Source organism: Aythya fuligula, chromosome 1 (assembly GCF_009819795.1).
Source record: "Aythya fuligula isolate bAytFul2 chromosome 1, bAytFul2.pri, whole genome shotgun sequence".
Taxonomy (NCBI): domain Eukaryota; kingdom Metazoa; phylum Chordata; class Aves; order Anseriformes; family Anatidae; genus Aythya; species Aythya fuligula.
The window spans coordinates 25,565,640-25,583,710 of record NC_045559.1 but is presented as its reverse complement, the minus strand read 5'-3'; positions in this window follow the sequence as shown (position 1 = coordinate 25,583,710).

The window sequence follows — 18,071 nt, the reverse complement described above, 5'->3', positions numbered from 1 at the left end:
GTTACAGTGATATTAGACATATGCAAAATTTTTAATGTAAACTTTTCTCTTAAGTAAAAATACAGATTCAGCAGTACTGAAATATTAGTTTTAAACAATTTATTGGCTTAAAATGATTTCTGATTTTACTTAAGAAAATTAAATATTTTGTTTTATTAATTTTTTTTAGTTTTGACAAAAATATTTGGAGAACAGATGAAAAACAAGCTCTGGTCATTCAAATAAATAACAATAAAATACTCCCCATAGTGTAAATTAAAACAAAAAATAAAAAATTCAGTTGAATGCAATAAATTGATTTTATAAAATGAAACTTTGGGGCTTTTTTATTATTAGTTTTTACTTATTTATTTTATTTTTAACAATTATTTCTCTGTTTATTTAAGCTTCCAAAAGTTAACCACTGCCATAAATTGACAGAAAATTCATTTTGCTCAGCTTTACCTAATTGTGTTACTGAATAATGACTAAGAACAGTCTGTGGTAAAACTTCGCAAGTCAAGCAATTTCCAAATTTAGAGTGAGAGGTTTGATACTATATGATAAAGAGTTGGATTTTTTTTTGTTAATTTTAGTGTGTTTCTTGGCTTTTTTTGTTTGTATGTTGTATATTTTTATTTTAAATAAAAAAAGATGGTGAGGTGATCCAGGGCTATCAGATCATGTGAGAGATTTTCTCAGAAAAGCAGTCTTACTTACTAAGGAAGCTGTTTATGTCAGATCACCCTTTTTCCTGTGAAAGGAAATTTCATGTTGTTCTCCCAGTGCATGAGTTTTAGAGGACTCCTAGTTTTAGAGGACTTCTAAATTCAGCATTACAAAACAGTAAAACAGCTGTAACACCATTATCACTTGCAATGGGAGTATAAGTAGAACATGACATTCTCTAGTGATGGTGAATGCAGAGAGCAGATCGGCAGTTCAAAGTTTGAATATGCTGTATTAAAATTCATCTTTTTATCCCTTTCTTCAGTATTCAGATAATGGATAGCTTAGAGCCAAGTTACAGTAAAGGGCATTTGGACTCCTTGACAGTTCACAATTACACTGCAGTAGTGAAGGTAGATTTGAGATCACATTGAAAGTCACCTGCATATATTCAACAACATGCTTGAATCAAAGTGTGTCTAAGGGGAAGTGATCTAATAAGTTTGAAAAGGTGGAGGAAAGGTTTTTACAAAGAAAGATGGGTCCCCTTCCTAGGAATAAGTGTTTTTATTGACAATTTAAATTATCAGATTTAATGAAAATTTTATATAAGTTTCTGCACAAAGAGCATAAACTTACTAGCTTGTAGGTTGTCCTGAGCTTCATGAAATTCACAGGATCAGCCCAGGAAGGTACATTTTGCTGATGGTTTCTGAAATGCCTTTTAATATTTTTACCACTGACAGAAGCTAGTAAGCTATGGAATGAAACAAGAAAACACAAGTGAGTAACAAACTACTCTAGCCCAAGAAACTGGGGACTAGAGTAAGTAAATAAATGGAAGTAAATACATGGAAGTAAGTAAATAAGTAAGAACTTCATGTGAAAGGTTCAGAATGAAAGAGTGTAAATTTCATTTTAAAGAGACAATTATAAATAAATTTATTTCTCCTCAGAGTTTTCTGCTTGAAGCTGAGGTCATGTCTTTCACCTCTTATTGTTTTTCTTCCATTATGTTATGTTTATATATTTTTGGGAAATCATTTTCAAAAATATGACCTATAGTAATCATTGCCATCTGATTTGATGATGGCTGTTACAATGCCAGTTAGTTAATGTTATTTTGAAACTTGGAATGGATTTCAAACTACTTGGATGATTGGAAGCTACATTAATTTCAGTTGGAGTAAAATATGTTATTAATTAGCACTTCATGATTTCACTGTTAAGCTAGCCTACTATTGGTTTGTTTATTGGTTTGTTTTTGTTATTTTTTTTTTTTATTTTTTTTTTTCTCCCCTGACTTTATTTCAAGATTCTTATTAGACAATAGTATCTTTCATTCATGGTTCTGAGGCAAATTCTGCTTTTGACATTTGTGAAGGTTACCATTGTCTTTTATTTGATTTGCTTACCTATAGTTACAAATGGACAGTGAGCTTTCGTGGGTTCCATATTCAAAAAATCCTAATCTTTCTAATCTTTTATTTTTCAAATTGTCATACCCAGAGACAAATGATGTATTATACTTCAGTCAGAGCCATAATTACTTTGAGTTTTCAAGATTTATGTAGTAGATATCTAATAGAATTGTTTCTCTAACACATCTTCAATTATATTCTGTGGTCATACAGTAGAATTCTAAAGTGTCTATGGAAGCACTGTCTTCTTCCTTCTGTATTAGTGTTGTAAAAGACTAAGACTGTGTAAAAGACTGTTCAAGACACAGACTTCCGGTATTTAGATTTTTCTTATTTTATAGATTGATACGGTTTTATATTTCACTTCTACAAATAGATCAAACTAATCAGAAGATAAAAGAAGCAAACTTTGATTTGAGGTGTTGCCTTCTGGGTGTCTAACATGAAGACTAAGTTTTAGGGAGTTGACTTCAGCCCTGTCTTTATGTCCTCGCTCCTAAAGTTTTAGAAAATATGACAGATTTCAAAACAAGCTAAAAATGTTATTTTGTTTTGTTATACATTTGTTTTTTGTAGAGCTATTTTTTGTACATGTAATGGATTTCATGAACATTTTTTGCATAATTGCAAAACTTCATCTTGTGTTGTATCTATTGAGGTGTTCAGCTGAGTGATAGCTAGATTTTGAAATATTTCTTATGGATATAATTGGACTCAGAAATGTGTAGCCAAAGCTATTGGAAAGTCTATCTACCTGCAAACTGAAATCTAAAATTATTTATTTCATATTTTTTTTCAGTGGGCAACTTGTACAAATAATAATAATAATAACAATAACAATAACAATAATAACAATAATAATAATAATAATAATAATAATAATAATAATAATAATAATAATAATAATCACACATGAAAAAATAAGAACCACATCTGCATTCATGATACAAGTATTTTTTGGGGAAGACAGGCAATTAGAAACTTGGAATGTATACTTTAATTTTGGAGATAAGCTGTAAGAAAAAATAAAACAAGAGGAGACTTATCAATGATAAATCTTGAAAGTTTCATTCTGCAAATGTAACTCAAATATAGAACTTAGAATGCAGGTACACTTGACTTGAGTAGAAGACACAAAAGGTCTGATTTCTTTTTCAAAAACTCCCTGCTAGATATATGATTTTACTTTTTACCTTAAATTTAGAGAAAAAAAAAATGTTGGATTTTTGTAATAAGCTCTCCGTAGTATGACAGAAAATATGATTATACTGCTGGATTTTAGACTTTAAACTTTGTGATGAGGAATTAATTTTGTTAAAAATGATTTTGCTCATTAGGACCTTGATTCTTCATTTACAAGCTCTAGCTATTACTACAATACAAACAAACAAACAAAAAAAAAAAAAAACAACAACAACAGAAGTCATAAAACTTCTTCTAATGCTCTTTCATAGTTTTTATAAAGGAAAACATAACATAGTAAAACAAGTTTATTCATTTTGGAATGTTGTTCAGTGGAAAAAATATTATTTTAAAATTAAAAGCTTTCTACACTATATTCTATTTAGCATTTTTTCCTTATTGTCTGCATATAGTATACGTTGAGGAGATTAAATGTCATCTGAAATCAGTGTTTTAAAAGGCTGCCTGGTGTTTCAAGATATTGCTTCCCTATGGAAAACAAACTAATACTCTCAAAACCAATTAAATTTATGACCTTGTTTTTGAAAAGATTTTTAAAAAGCTTTGAATGCTTTGTCTTTGCTTACAGATTTTTCATTTAGGACTGGGAAAATTGTGGTTGGTGCAACAATACCAAGTTCACTTATAGTAAACTTGCAGTGAGATTAATTTACATATTAAAACATATCGATGCATATGTCTGCATATAAATGTCTACGTGTGAGCTACATGGCTTTTGCACTCCTTCAGTTTTGCTCCTCTATGCTAGTAGTGTTTAATTTGAAGTGTAGCTCATCAGGTGAAACTGCTGGTGTTGTTGGTAAAAAAGAGAACTGTAGGAATGAAAAGAATGTTTATATTAAAGATTAGGTATTTAGTGAGTTTATGAAATTCTGTGATGAGCAACAGCTCAATAACTAGAAGTCTTTGCATCATAATTTAATGTTGAATCTTTCAAACAATAATTACAGTCTGTTTTGAATAAGTCTACCTTACGTCTTTTTCTTGGATTGTAAGACTGCCATTTTGCTAGGTAGCATTCTGAATATTTAAATAGAAATTATATTAAGAATGATTTCAAGTATTTTACATCATATTATGTTTTGTTATTCAGAATTTATCTATACATTTCTTCTGGTTTCATTCTTATCTGATCTTTAGTACATATTTTAACAATGTGACAGTAGGAGTATATAAAAATGTCACTAGTTGATCAGATCCAAAGCTTGTCTTAAGGTCTTCCTCCAGTCCAAGCTGCTATTTGGTGTTTTGGAAAGCAATGGCAACAATCTAGTAGAAACAGAAAAAATATACTTAGTTATACTAAATCCCAGTTATACTAAATCCCAGGTTCTGTCAATCAGCAAGTTAAGGATTTCTTGAGACAGATGTTCTCCTTCAAGAGTATGTGAAATGGTCATTGATGGTTCTTCAGATTTGTCTAATCTTTCTCTTAGGATCTTACTGTGAGATATGTTCATCTGATTCGTGTCAGTATGGAACAGTACTAGGGCCGCATGGTATGATGAATGTGGCCTTCCGTCTTACAGACCCTTGTATAACCACAAGTCTAAGAAAAACAGAGTGGTTAATGTATATAATTCTTGTATCTTGCAAAGGAATGTTTTAGCAATTCGTGTCAATGGAGAGCTTGAAGGGAAATGTATTTGTAGGTTTTTCCTGGAAGTCTCTGATATCTGGGGGGGTTCAGAATAACTGCTAACTATTATGACTATTGCCTGGGACACTATGCAAGTCTCTGATATCTGGCCAGGAGATTAAGGAGATGGGGAGAGCTGAAGAACAATTAAAAGACAAAGCTTCCAGGGGATGTTGCACAAGTCTCTGACATACAGCCAAGTTGGACAAAGGAGAAGGACAAGAGGGAGGAAGACTATGAGCCTTCAGCACAAGAGATCCCCAGAGACTCCCAGAGGGACCACCGGAGACTGATACGCATGCTCCAGTAGGAGGGTTTGGATTCTGGATTATAATTATAATAATTATAATAACCCTGTTTTTATATGTTTTTTTTTATATAATTATAATAACCCTGGGTTTTTTTCAGAAGTAGTAATGAATATGTATCAGCCTAGGAGCATAAAAATCAGCTGCTTGATGTAACTGGTGTGCGTCTTGGTGGAGCAGAGACTCCTGGCGCACCCAGCACTGTTTGCTTACCTCAATTCCTTTAATAAATTGTAAACTTTGATTATAGTCCCATTTTGAAGACTGAGCCATTTATTACATTACTATTAAGGCAGAAAAAATATTATTTTGTTCAGTGTATGCCCTTCTATAAGTTTTCTTAGGATGTGAACTTAAGTCAGATTTGACAGATCAACAAAAAGCCCATAGATTTATTTATTTATTTTTTAATATTCAATTTATAACGTATTATGGCTCTACATTTTCCTTGCATTCACTGAAGCCAAGGAAATGAAGTTAAGCAGCTTTCAGAATCCTAGTGGATTTTCAGTTAAATAAGTGTATGAAGACAAACTGTTGTCAAGGCCTAAAATGCTAAGAATAAAATAACAAAAAAATCATATCTCATGAGATCCAATCTAAGTGGAGACAGCACTCTAAAAATTGTAACCTTCTGTCATGTTTTAGTCAAAGACTAAATTCAAAATATTTCTCTGCTTTTCATTAGTATTACTGGTTGTTTTTAAAAAATGAAATAAAGAAGTGAATATCCTTGACTGTGGTGTTATCATCTTTTAAGCAACCTAGAGGACAGATAAATTGAAGAAAATACAAGTGAAAACTAAGGAAAAGTATCTCAAGAAACAATATGAAAATGATCATGAAAAGATATGCTTACCTTTTCTGGATACTAGTCTTCATTCCAAAATAATTCTAATAATTTCCACTTTTAGTTTTAAAATAAAAAGGCAACTTACCTATTATATCTAAATAATAAAATGACATTCACACAAATAAATTATTTTATTGTTTTTCTCTTTGACTTGCAAGGGAAAATAATGATAAAAAGATGATTGTCATCAATTGCTAGTTTTTGTCGTAGATGAAACTGATGATTCTAGGTTGCAAATGCTTTGAATCGAAAAGTAAATAGGATATTGACTTCTTGTCACTGGATGGGTGACAGGTACCTTCCATAATGAAAGTCAGTTGTGCCTCTCTAAAGGTCAAATTCCCATCTTCTGCTCAGTTCGTAGTCTTTTTTTTTTTTTTACTGAAATGTAACTATAGATGTTTTGTTTGAGAAACTTTTCTGCTTTTAACAGTTCTCAAGGTCTCCTGAGCAATCTAGCTAAGACAAAGTAAGCCAATATAATTAAACTGGATATCGCTCTTTCATTGACAGTGAATGACAGTGTTAAAAATTACATGTTAAAAACCCAGATGATTTGGTGTCATCTGTGTTTGCATCACAGTCTGATCTATTAGTTGGCATGGAGGTAAGCTTTTCAGTCAGTTATACATAGGAAAGAAGCATTAGTATTATCACTGTACTAAGAATCTGACATATTGCCACCCTAGCAGTGTGTGAGCAAACAATATTATGTCATGAAAAGCAAGTACACCTGAGAAATGGGTTGTGTTTTAACTGGAATAACTATCAGAGTGGAGGAAGATGGGGACAAAAATTTCACCTGAACTTAGGGGGTTGATAAAAATAGGTCTGATTTGTCTTCAGGTTGGGAGAGAGATTGTGGCAATTTAAAGTGGATACACAATTTCCATTATCATCAAAATGTGAGCTCCATGACTTAAAAATATAAAGCATCAAGAAACACTTATGAATGTTATAATTTTAGATTATTTGTGATTTAGGAATCTATTGCATTTCTAGCTAGAGAGATAAAAGAATCTAAGTGACTCTAGAATAGCAAGTAATAATTAGCTAGAAAACTGTTCTTCAGCACATAGGCTTTGTCTTTGTTTCTGAACATACAAAAAAATACTTTAGAGTGCTGCATACATAAATGGAGATATAAAGCATTAGGGATAATGTGATGAATTTGAAAGATGAGATACACTCTTTGTCTTCCCTTATTGCTTAACTGTTATCCTATTGCTTTGCTTCACTCCCCTTGCCAAATAGTAAGATGGACAAAGTTACATATCAGTTGATTTTCTGGTTGTCAGGACAGATGTCTTGAGAACAGGAAACATTGTAGTGCTCAAGGTGTTGCAGTATCATGAGACAGTTAACATTAAAGGTGTCAGAAGTATTGAAGAATATGCTTTTCATAGTTGTTCCAAAGAAAAGAGGAGAAGAGCATGGAAGAATCATCTTTGTTTCTACTAATTTTGATTTAAGTCAGTGACATCCCAAATCAAAAATGTTAATTGCAATTCATCCTGTCAGCCCTAGTAATATAGATATATATTTATATTTGTTTGATATCTACAATTATGAGTTTATCTACAGCTACTACAATTATAGTTTTAATCTATCTTTTGCCACAAAACAGTAGATTTGTGTGTTTCTAATTTGAAAATAGATTTGTCTACAAAATACAATGCTTTTGCCTCCTAGTTGTTGGTAGATGTGGCTAAGCTCTAGTGATAGCATTTACTATGTCACAGGATGAAACAGGGATGTTCAGGGCTGATTGTCCAGATCAATCACTATGTATGAAGTACTGAGATGTGAAGGAGATTAATAGAACCAGATCAAAAACAAAAAAAGGAATTTTATTGACTTTGTTCAGCTAAGCACTGCACAGCTGTTTGCTCAGTCCCTGAACACACAGCAGGATTGGGGAGGGAATTGGGGAAAAAAAAAGGGAAAACTCATGGATTGTGATAATGACAGTTTAATAGGATAGAAAATGAAAGGAAAATAATATTTATTATTATGATAAAGGAATATAAAAAGCAAGTGGTGCAGAATGCAATTGCTCACCACGTACTGACTGATGTTCAGCCAGACCCCAAGCAGTGGCACTCACCCCTCGGCCAGCTGCACCTCGTTTTATTGTTCTTCATGACATCATGTTGTGTGGGATATTCCTTCAGCCAGTTCGGGTCAGCTGTTCTGGCAGTGTCACTTGTGCATCCCCAGCTTCCACGCTGGCAAGGCAGCATGAGAAGCTGAAAACTCCTTGGTATGGCGTAAACACTGCTCAGCTAAGTTGTTAACATAGCACCAGACCAGCTACTAGCAAGAAAATCAACTCTGTCCTAGATGAAACCAGGGCAATATTCACACCTTATTCTATACCATGTATGCCCTGTGCAGGTCCCACACTTTCCAATAAATCCCAATGAGTGAGAACCTCTCCTGTCTTTTGATATACCCACACACAGATTTCATTCCCTTAGTCTATAGGCCATCCCTTTAAAATGCATCTTGATTTCATTTAGTCCATGACTTTGAGCTCAATCTGTCATAACAGTCCTTTAGGGCAGGAGAGATGGAGTGTGGTGTTGGATTGTTTCATGCTGAATCTATTCTGGTTCCATCAGTGCTTGTCTGGTTCTATCACTGCTGCACTTTGCTCAGTTATGTCAAAATTAATTTTTGATTAATCTGAATGATTCTTACTGTAATACCACTGAAATGTCATATAGCAATCATAGAAATGATGATATATGATATTATAAAATAATTAAGAAAATACAATTCAAATCATCAGTTATTCTCACCCAACATTAAAATTGTTTGAGGTATGCATCAGACTTTCCCATTACCCACCAAGTGTATCCTGGTACTTGAGCAAAAGTAATCCCACAGATGGGTTTGTCTTTTCCTGAGTAAGGAATATAACCCAAGCTGTCTTCCCCAGAATGTTCTTTATGTGCATTAATAGGGAGTTTATCCCCTTCTACAGTACATAAAAGATTTGATTGTGCAAGGTCAACCAATTGGCAGATCCTCTAGTACTGATTAACCAGGTGACTTTTGCTAAATGTATGTCCCAATGTTTGGGTATCCCAAAAGTTTAGAGTCATTGGACCTCTTGGGAAAGTTTCTCTACAGCTGAGACTCAGACCCATAGGGAAAAAGAGAGGCATTCTTTATTCTGCCAGAGCTGGCTAGTCAATTTATCCACCATGACTTCCTCTCGGTCTTTGCAGGTCATTACTACCAATGAGTTGGTATAGTGGTGCACTCCATACACACTTAGGTGTATGGAGTGTGTACGGAGTGCACAGCTGTCATCTGTTCTTGACTTCCTCTGCATCTTTGGATAGCTGTTTGTTCTCTAGGTCATCATAAATCAAATCCAGCACAGCTAATTCCCTCAGGTACAAATTTAGCTGCAGGGCTTGACTTCAAGGTTGGAGTAGCCACAGAGCTTGTTTCAGGATTAGAGTAGCTGCAAGTGCTGTCACAGGGGTTGGATCGGATTCAGAGATATTTTCCTCCTGCTAGAGGTGCTGAATAGTATTGAATAGTGTTCAATAATGCAGGTCACACCCCAGCACAGTGCGTCAAGCTGTAAATTTCTGGCATTGCCTAGATCAGGGCATAACTTTTTAAATTATTCTGTAAGTTTTTTAGGATTCTTCATTTCTTCTGGGAAAAAATTGAAAACCCTCAGAGTTGATAATCATGATAAATACCTTTCCATATCCCCCCACACACATTGCCATCCACAACCATCATGACTCAGGGCAACTCTCTGGGTGTATTTTTAAATAGTTATCTGACCATAGATTAAACTGGAAACACTTGTAGGAGATATAGCAATAAGATCGTGCTAATTTGAACATTCCAAGAATGTCCAGTTTTCAAAAACTATTTTAACTCACCTGGAGTAAAGAGTGTACTTGTTAGTAGTTTCCATAGTAAGGTTCCTGAAGTGCAAAAGTGAAGGTCATACTGAGTACAGATAATGGATTAAGTTTATGGCTGGGGTTATACGAGCACATGGAATATACAAACTGGCAAAACCATAAAGAAACAGACCAGTCCTCAGAGGTGATAAAAAAAAAAAAAAAAAAAAAAAGAAATCAAGCAAAACAACCTCAAAAAAAGATGAAACCACATTGCGAATGACAAAATCAACAATAACCAACAACTATTACACTAATAGAGTGTTTATAACAAATCTCATTTTAACATGCTCTGGTCAGATCTGTCATTGTCACAACACTTTGTGTCCAAAATTGGGCACCAAAGGACTGTTGTGGTTTAACCTGGCAGGCAGCTAAGGACTACACAGCCATTCACTCACTCACCCCACCCACTGGGATGAGGGAGAGAATTGGAAAAAAAAAAGGCACAATTCACAGGTTGAGATAAAGACAGTTTAATGAAACAGAAAAGGAGGGGAAAATAATAATAATGATAATAACAATATATATATGTATACACAAAAGAGGTGATGCACAATGCAATTGTTAACTGGTTTCCTAAGAATGGTTCTTACATGTATGTCTTTTTTACCAGTGTATTGTTCTAAGCCATCTGGGACAGAGTTCAAAATTTATTCTTCACAATTATAATGAAAGCTGAACTTTAAAAATGTGTTGCCACTATGTTCTTTCCTTGCAATTATTGTTATTAAAATAAGCTCAAGGTGCAGTGTGTTATATTTCATCATTGCTGTAATCTTTATTATAAGAACGGAGTAGCGCAATTTTAATAAGTATTAAGGTATAGCAAATACTGTGGTCTAATGTACCTAATCACGTGTTTAGTTGTTCATATTTAGATAAGCTATGCATTCCACAGCCATCATTAGGTACATTTGCTTTGCAAAATGCATGAGGTATTAATTTCATTCCTTTTGTAAAGGATATAAGAACACAGCATGTCACAACGAGAATCTGTCCACATAAACTAACAGTCCTCAAGTCTCATCTTTTCTAAAGGTTTTGGTTTCACTACATTCTTGATTTATACTTCCCTCTTTTACAAATCAATCAATAAATAAAATTGTTGGAGCAACCCAGTTCTGCTCTGAAGTCATCTTCAGAGAATGGGAAACCATGATCAGACTCGATCTGAACTTACTGTTCGTATTGAACACGAGGGATAGGTTACTTCTCCCTCTCTCAGGTTCTCCTCCTTTCCCATTTCTCCAGAAAACTGTCATTCTAATCACTATAATCTCATCGTTGTTAGACTTAAGATCAGTGGATGCAGTTAGTCTTTATATAAATGTGAATATATATATATAAAAAACTATGCGTGTATGTGTATATTTAACAACTGGATGTATCAGTACAGGCTGGGGGACGACCTGTTGGAGAGGAGCTCTGAGGAGAAGAACCTGGGGGTACTGGTGGATGACAGGTTGACCATGAGCCAGCAGTATGCCCTTGTGGCCAAGAGGGCCAATGGGATCTTGGTGTGCATTAAAGAGAGCATGGCCAGCAGCTCAAGGGAGGTGATCCTCCCCCTCTACTCTGCCCTGGTCAGGCCTCACCTGGAGTACTGTGTCCAGTTCTGGGTTCCCCGGTACAAAAAAGACAGGGATCTCCTGGAAAGAGCCCAGCAGAGGGCCACAAAGATGATACGGGGCCTGGAGCATCTTCCCTATGAAGAAAGGCTGAGAGACCTAGGTCTGTCCAGCCTGGAGAAAAGACTGAGAGGGGATCTCATCAATGTGTATAAATACCTGATGCATGGGAGACAGAGGGATTTGGCCAACCTCTTTTCAGTGGTTTGTGGGGACAGGACAAGGGGTAATGGCCACAAGGTAGAGAACAGGAAGTTCTGCACAAACATGAGAAAGTTCTGCACAAACATGAGAAAGAACTTCTTCATGGTGATAGTGACGGACCACTGGAACAGGCTGCCCAGGGAGGCTGTGGAGTCTCCTTCTCTGGAGATATTCAAGGGCCGTCTGGATGCCTACCTGGGCAACCTGCTCTAGGGAACCTGCTTTGGCCGGGGGTTGGACCCAATGATCTTTCGAGGTCCCTTCCAAGCCCTTCATTTCTGTAATTCTGTCATATATATCACAGAATCACAGAATTTCTAGGTTGGAAGAGACCTCAAGATCATCGAGTCCAACCTCTGACCTAACACTAACAAGTCCTCCACTAAACCATATCACTAAGCTCTACATCTAAGCGTCTTTTAAAGACCTCCAGGGATGGTGACTCCACCACTTCCCTGGGCAGCCTGTTCCAATGCCTAACAACCGTTTTGGTAAAGAAGTTCTTCCTAACATCCAACCTAAAACTCCCCTGGTGCAACTTTAGCCCATTCCCCCTCGTCCTGTCACCAGGCACGTGGGAGAACAGGCCAACCCCCACCTTGCTACAGCCTCCTTTAAGGTACCTGTAGATAGTGAAAAGGTTGCCCCTGAGCCTCGTCTTCTCCAGGCTGACCAAGCCCAGCTCCCTCAGCTGCTCCTCGTAAGACTTGTTCTCCAGAAAAATAAATGTATTATTCTCCTTTATCTTCTATATGCTGTTCTTTTTGTCCATCAGTACCTCTAGACATAGTTTATGATACTTTTTTTTTTTTTAAATAATAAAAATAAAAATTAAAAAATGGAATTAAGCTTTGTGTGTGTGTGTATGTGTGTGCATCTATGTGTGTGTGTGATTGACACAGAGACAGGGAGGATCTGGCATCTCTTCTGGATCTGAATTAAAAAACAGAATAGAAACTTTAGAATTAATAGATTCAGAATTAACAGAACAGAATAGAAGCTTTAGAATTTTTTTATTTGGTAGATGATAGAATTTTTTTTTGGTAGATGTTTCCTTTAGTATACCTTGATGGACCATGACCATGACCACAATCATTACTTCTTTTTATTTATTTATTTATTTATTTTTAATATTTCTTTTGATTGTATTATCCCTTCTTCTCTCTTCCCGCATGACTCTGCCTTTTTTTACATCCTTTTTGGTTCCTTTCAGCCACTCATGGCAACTATTGTATCTCTGTCAAACATTCATTTAGTTTATAGTTCTACTTTGTCTTATTCACCTTCCCTCTATAGTCACAGAAGGATATCATGCACACCTTATGCAAGGCCAAAGCTGAACATTTTCTAAAACTCTTCCTAATTTTCACCATATTGCTTGCTTTGACATATGTTGCCAAGATGACTTATCTTCAGTTATTATTATTAACGGGGACTGTGGTCCCCATTAGTAGCTCAGAAGTTATCCTGATTACCAGTGTAAGCATTTTAAAGGCTTAATAGAAAAATATTCTTTCACATTTATTTAATTCCATTGATTTTTAACTGTCTTGTGGAAGACCAAATGAAAGGAGGATTTGGGCAACTATTTTCATATACAATTTATAACTCCTTATAAATATATTTCCAAGTGAGTGAATTTTAACTATATATTTTGATTGCTTATTTTTATTTATTTACTGTATTCGTTTGCCACCAAGTATGGTAACAGAACTAATCTTACATTTATCAAGGAAAGACTCGTGGGATGCAAGCAATATGCCAACCTCAGGTTATATTTGAACAAGAAGCAAAACTACTGTCAAATTTTCATGAATTATATGACAATAATATTTTGCTTAGTAACTATTCTGTACAAACTGAAAAAGATAGATCAACTGTTCTGAAACTGCAATGATAAACCCATAAACAATCTGCGCAATCAAAAGAAGACACAGACAAATGTTGAACAAAGCAAGTAAAATACTGCAATGTGTCTGTGATATTTCCTATTAAGTAGATGGATAATTTGGGGGGATTTCTCACACCCTCCTTTCACACAAGTCTTGCACTGTCAATATTCTATCAGCAAAATAACAGATATGTCTGTTATGTAACACTTAATCATATCTGAGATTATTTAAATATCTAAAGTTGATTGGATCTTACCTTCTCTTTCTGTACCTTAGGGTACTTTCTTATCATCCCTTCATCTTAGTTAAGTGGCTTTCAGTCTTTCTTGCAACTATTTCTACTACACCTGTTATGTTGGTAAATTCATTAAAGCTTGTGAATTGTTTTGGTAACATGATAATGGCGGACAGTATCAGATACACAGCAACAATAGTTGTTTTCTGTATATTCAGCTCTGCCATTCATTTCTGTCTTTGTGCTTTGGCTTATCCTGGTTTTTAGACCAGAGGAATTTCTACCTCTCTTAACTTTTTGGGTGCATTTTCTCTCTTGTTTGAAGATGTAATACAAGAGTTGAAAAGGACTGAAGTTTCCATATTCATAGTGATACCCATCAAGCTGGATAGTAGGAAATTATTTCAGAACTCTGTTTAAAAAAGTTCCCTTAGAAGCCACAAGAATTGAAGACAATCTCTGTTGAAGAATTTTTGAAACAGCAAGGAGGCCATGACTTGCTGCACCTGAGCAAACCAAGCTACCAAGACGACTACAAGTTCCCATGACAATGTTCCCACATTGACCGCTGAGGAATTCAGAAAAATATTGTTGCCAGCAGCTGGCTTCAAGGATGAGATCTACGTGACTGCTAATCACAAGGGGGTTGTTTTCTTGCAGGTGGGGTTGTTTTCTTGCAGTTGTTTGAGTGCTTTCGACCAATAATCTTGTGTGAGACACTATCCACCCCTGTTAAATTTGCTATAAAAGTCAGGCTATTTGCGTAACATAGAGTGAGCATGATCTGACCATACTAGTGTCTGTCGTGTTTTTGCCGTTCTTCCTGCAACATACCTCTGAAACTTTTTGATAATACTGGCATATAGTGGCATATACACTGTTCATGTAGAATGTTCAACACTGAACACATGGGATTATCATACCAGCACTGGAAAGTCTGGGCATGGAACAGGGGAGCCTAGGATTAAATCTGGACCAGCAAGGAAAATGTTTGTTATACACAAGAGTTTGTACTCCTCTGAAATGAATGTAAAAAACTTCCACTAACTGCAGTGACCTTTGAAATCAGAGATATCAAAGGTAGACGAATGGTTTTCCTTAAGTCTACATGTATTTCTCCTCTCCCTGACGTACCATAATCCTCTGAATATATTGTAACTTTAACTAGTCTCTCACATGTATTCAAAAAATTCTTATTATTCAGTGTGACACAGTAAATAATTTGATATTAAAAGAAAAATAAATCTACAAAGAGATATCCCATGGAAAATATAATAAAAATTAAATACAGAATGTTGTAGTGTAACTTCTCAATATATTCTAGAGAAACAATCTGCCTAAAATTAAGATTAATTCAGAAAAAAAGATTGAAAATAATGAAGTATTGCAATATGTATATCAGTGGAAAGTACTTAGCTACTATAGTGAGTTGGCAAATATTGAGAGATTTTTTATATTAGTTAAAGAATGGATACTTTTCATACCGTGCACAATTTATCTTTGCAAAATATATATAGACAAAAAAAAAAAAAAAAAAAAAAAAAAAAAACAAACAAAAAAACCCAAACACAACTTAAATCTAATACAGAGCTTAGAAATTTAAAAATGTTAAATAATATTGTTTTTATTTTGTTAGAGCTTTTAACAAATAACCACAACAATTCTACCTACACAACTAATGGATTAAGATTTGTTTTGTCCACCATGTGAAATCAATTTATTTAGCACTTAAGAAGAAGTCTCTGAATAACAGGCAACGTGTTTCACACTCCTATGTCAGAACCACTTATGGGTATTGCTGTCCAGAGAATCATCTCCCAGCCAAAATTACAGCCAGCTATAGCATAGCTTTCTCATTTTGGCGGCCTTAACCTGACTTTACCCAGATACAAAATGTTTTCTAAGAGAAGTCTTGTATTTTGCTTGTGTCCTTTAAGAGCTCCTTTCCCATATTACACATGCCAGCTGGAGTTTCGTTCTTTCTCTTTTCTCAGCTCTGACCCTAATCTGAAAATTATACTTTCCCTCTGAGTAAGATGCAACCATCTGTCGTGGAAGTGCTGAAGGAAACTTAGGGCTGCTGAAGTAACACTTACCCAAGGAAATTCAGCCTTTGAGAGGTTACCAGGAATACACATATAATTTATATGAGAGGTTTGTTTAGAGTTATGTTATGTTATGGATTAGAAGAATGCCTGGAGTTCAATATGGAGAAGGTCTGAAAAATTGCTGCCAAAGGAATTCTGCCCCAAGGAGTTCCCAATCTGGTTAAAGTCTGGGGTGCTCAAGAGGAAGCCCAGAGCTCCCTCTACAGGGAGAACAAGTCAGTGGACACAAACTGAAACACAGGAGGTTCTGGCTGAAACAGGAAATACTTCATTACTAGGAGCGTGACTAAGCACTAGTAACTACTTCCAAGAGAGACTTTGGAGTTTTTATTCTTGGAGATATCCAAAAGTTGTCTGGACATAGTCCTAGGCAATGTGCTCTAGCTGTCTTTGCATGAGCAGGAGGGTTGAACCAGGTGACCTCCAGAAGTCTCTTCCAACCTCAACAACTCTGTGCTTCTGTGACCCAGTGGGAGTAGACTGGAAAGAAGTTCTCTAGATAAGGTGAGTAATAAGAAAGTATTTTTGTTTGTTTGTTTGTTTTTCCTAAGGAATGTTTAATTGTTGAAAATTTCAGGCATACAGATCAGCCACATGTTAGCTTTTAATTAGGCCTAGGGTAATGATTATGACTATGGTTTGGGCAGTGAGAAAAATAAAGCCAGGAAATGAGGTTGGCTTTGGGCTGGAAATAGCTACCTAAGGGAACTGCGGGCTACAAGCTTTCTTTCCAAAGGATTCTTTATCTGTGAGAACTTGGTTATGACTTTTTTTTTTTGATGCTCACCACAGAGCTGAAGATAGGATTACAATGGAGAGAAAGATCAAGGCCTGGGCTCCCATTGAAGAGCAACTGGAAGAATTCTAACATAGGTAAAACAAGACTGCCAGAACTTTCTCACCTGAAGACCTTTATTATTTAGAGGATCTGGGTTCACTTGGTCTGTGACTCAGCCAAGATTGTCCAGATTGAGTGGAGCTGGAAAGAAGCTAAGAAATTAAATTAAGGGTTGTCAAAAATTTCCTCCCAGCAATTCCTCATCTAAGCAAAGACTAATGTTGCTATGTATAAAGACCAGATTAGGTGATATATAGGTTTGAGGTTGTTTGAGGGAAAGTCAAAGCCCATTTATTCACTTGAAAGTGTCTGGAAAAGTGTTTGCTAAAGAAAAAATCCTTAAGGCAGAGGATTCTCCTTTAGTGGAAAGTCTCTGGAAGGTCTCCAGTTTCTGGCTGTAGGACTTATTGTTGAGAAAGGCTGTAGCTGTACCTAAAAAGGGGCTGTAAATGGCCATTCAGATAAATGTAATGCTACCAGAAGATTTCTCTTCAGATCACTGTTTTCTCTGGGTCAGATCTAGGGTTTCATGTGCAAACTATGATTAGAGTCAAGGGCTAAGGCTGAGAGGATAAGAAAGCCCAGAGCAAAAGTTACAAGGGGGTGGAAAGCTGTTTCCAAAGAAAATGAGGGCTGATAATAATGAAGCCCTTCTGTCTTCTTTCAACCCTAAATCTTATTTTCACCCAGGTGCTGGGCTGAGCCTTATAGGTAATTCTCACTAGCAGATAATTCTCCAGGGCACAGAATTTCTTCCACCATCCTCTCTGTAAACCCTTCCAGATTGCAGTTCCTGGCTTTATCTTCCATGCTGCCCAATTCAAGCAGATTGTTATGTAGAGTTGCTTTTTGGGACCTCTTGTTATTTGTGACCATTTTTCTCTGTCTGCAGATATATACACTGTTACTTTTGCAAAATAGTGGCAGCTGTTAGAATTCCAGATTGAGATGAATTTTTGATTAGCTTTATTTTCCTCTTTACATATGTGCCTATTTCCACTGATGCTGACCTCAGTTTGTAACTGTCTTACTTTGAGTTGTCTGTGAAATAGAACAGAATGGCAGCAGGTGACAACCTGTGTGCTTTCTTTTGTCATTCTATAAATTAAAATTGCTAATGTGGACCGGTGTCTGAGTTCACTGGTTTTCCATA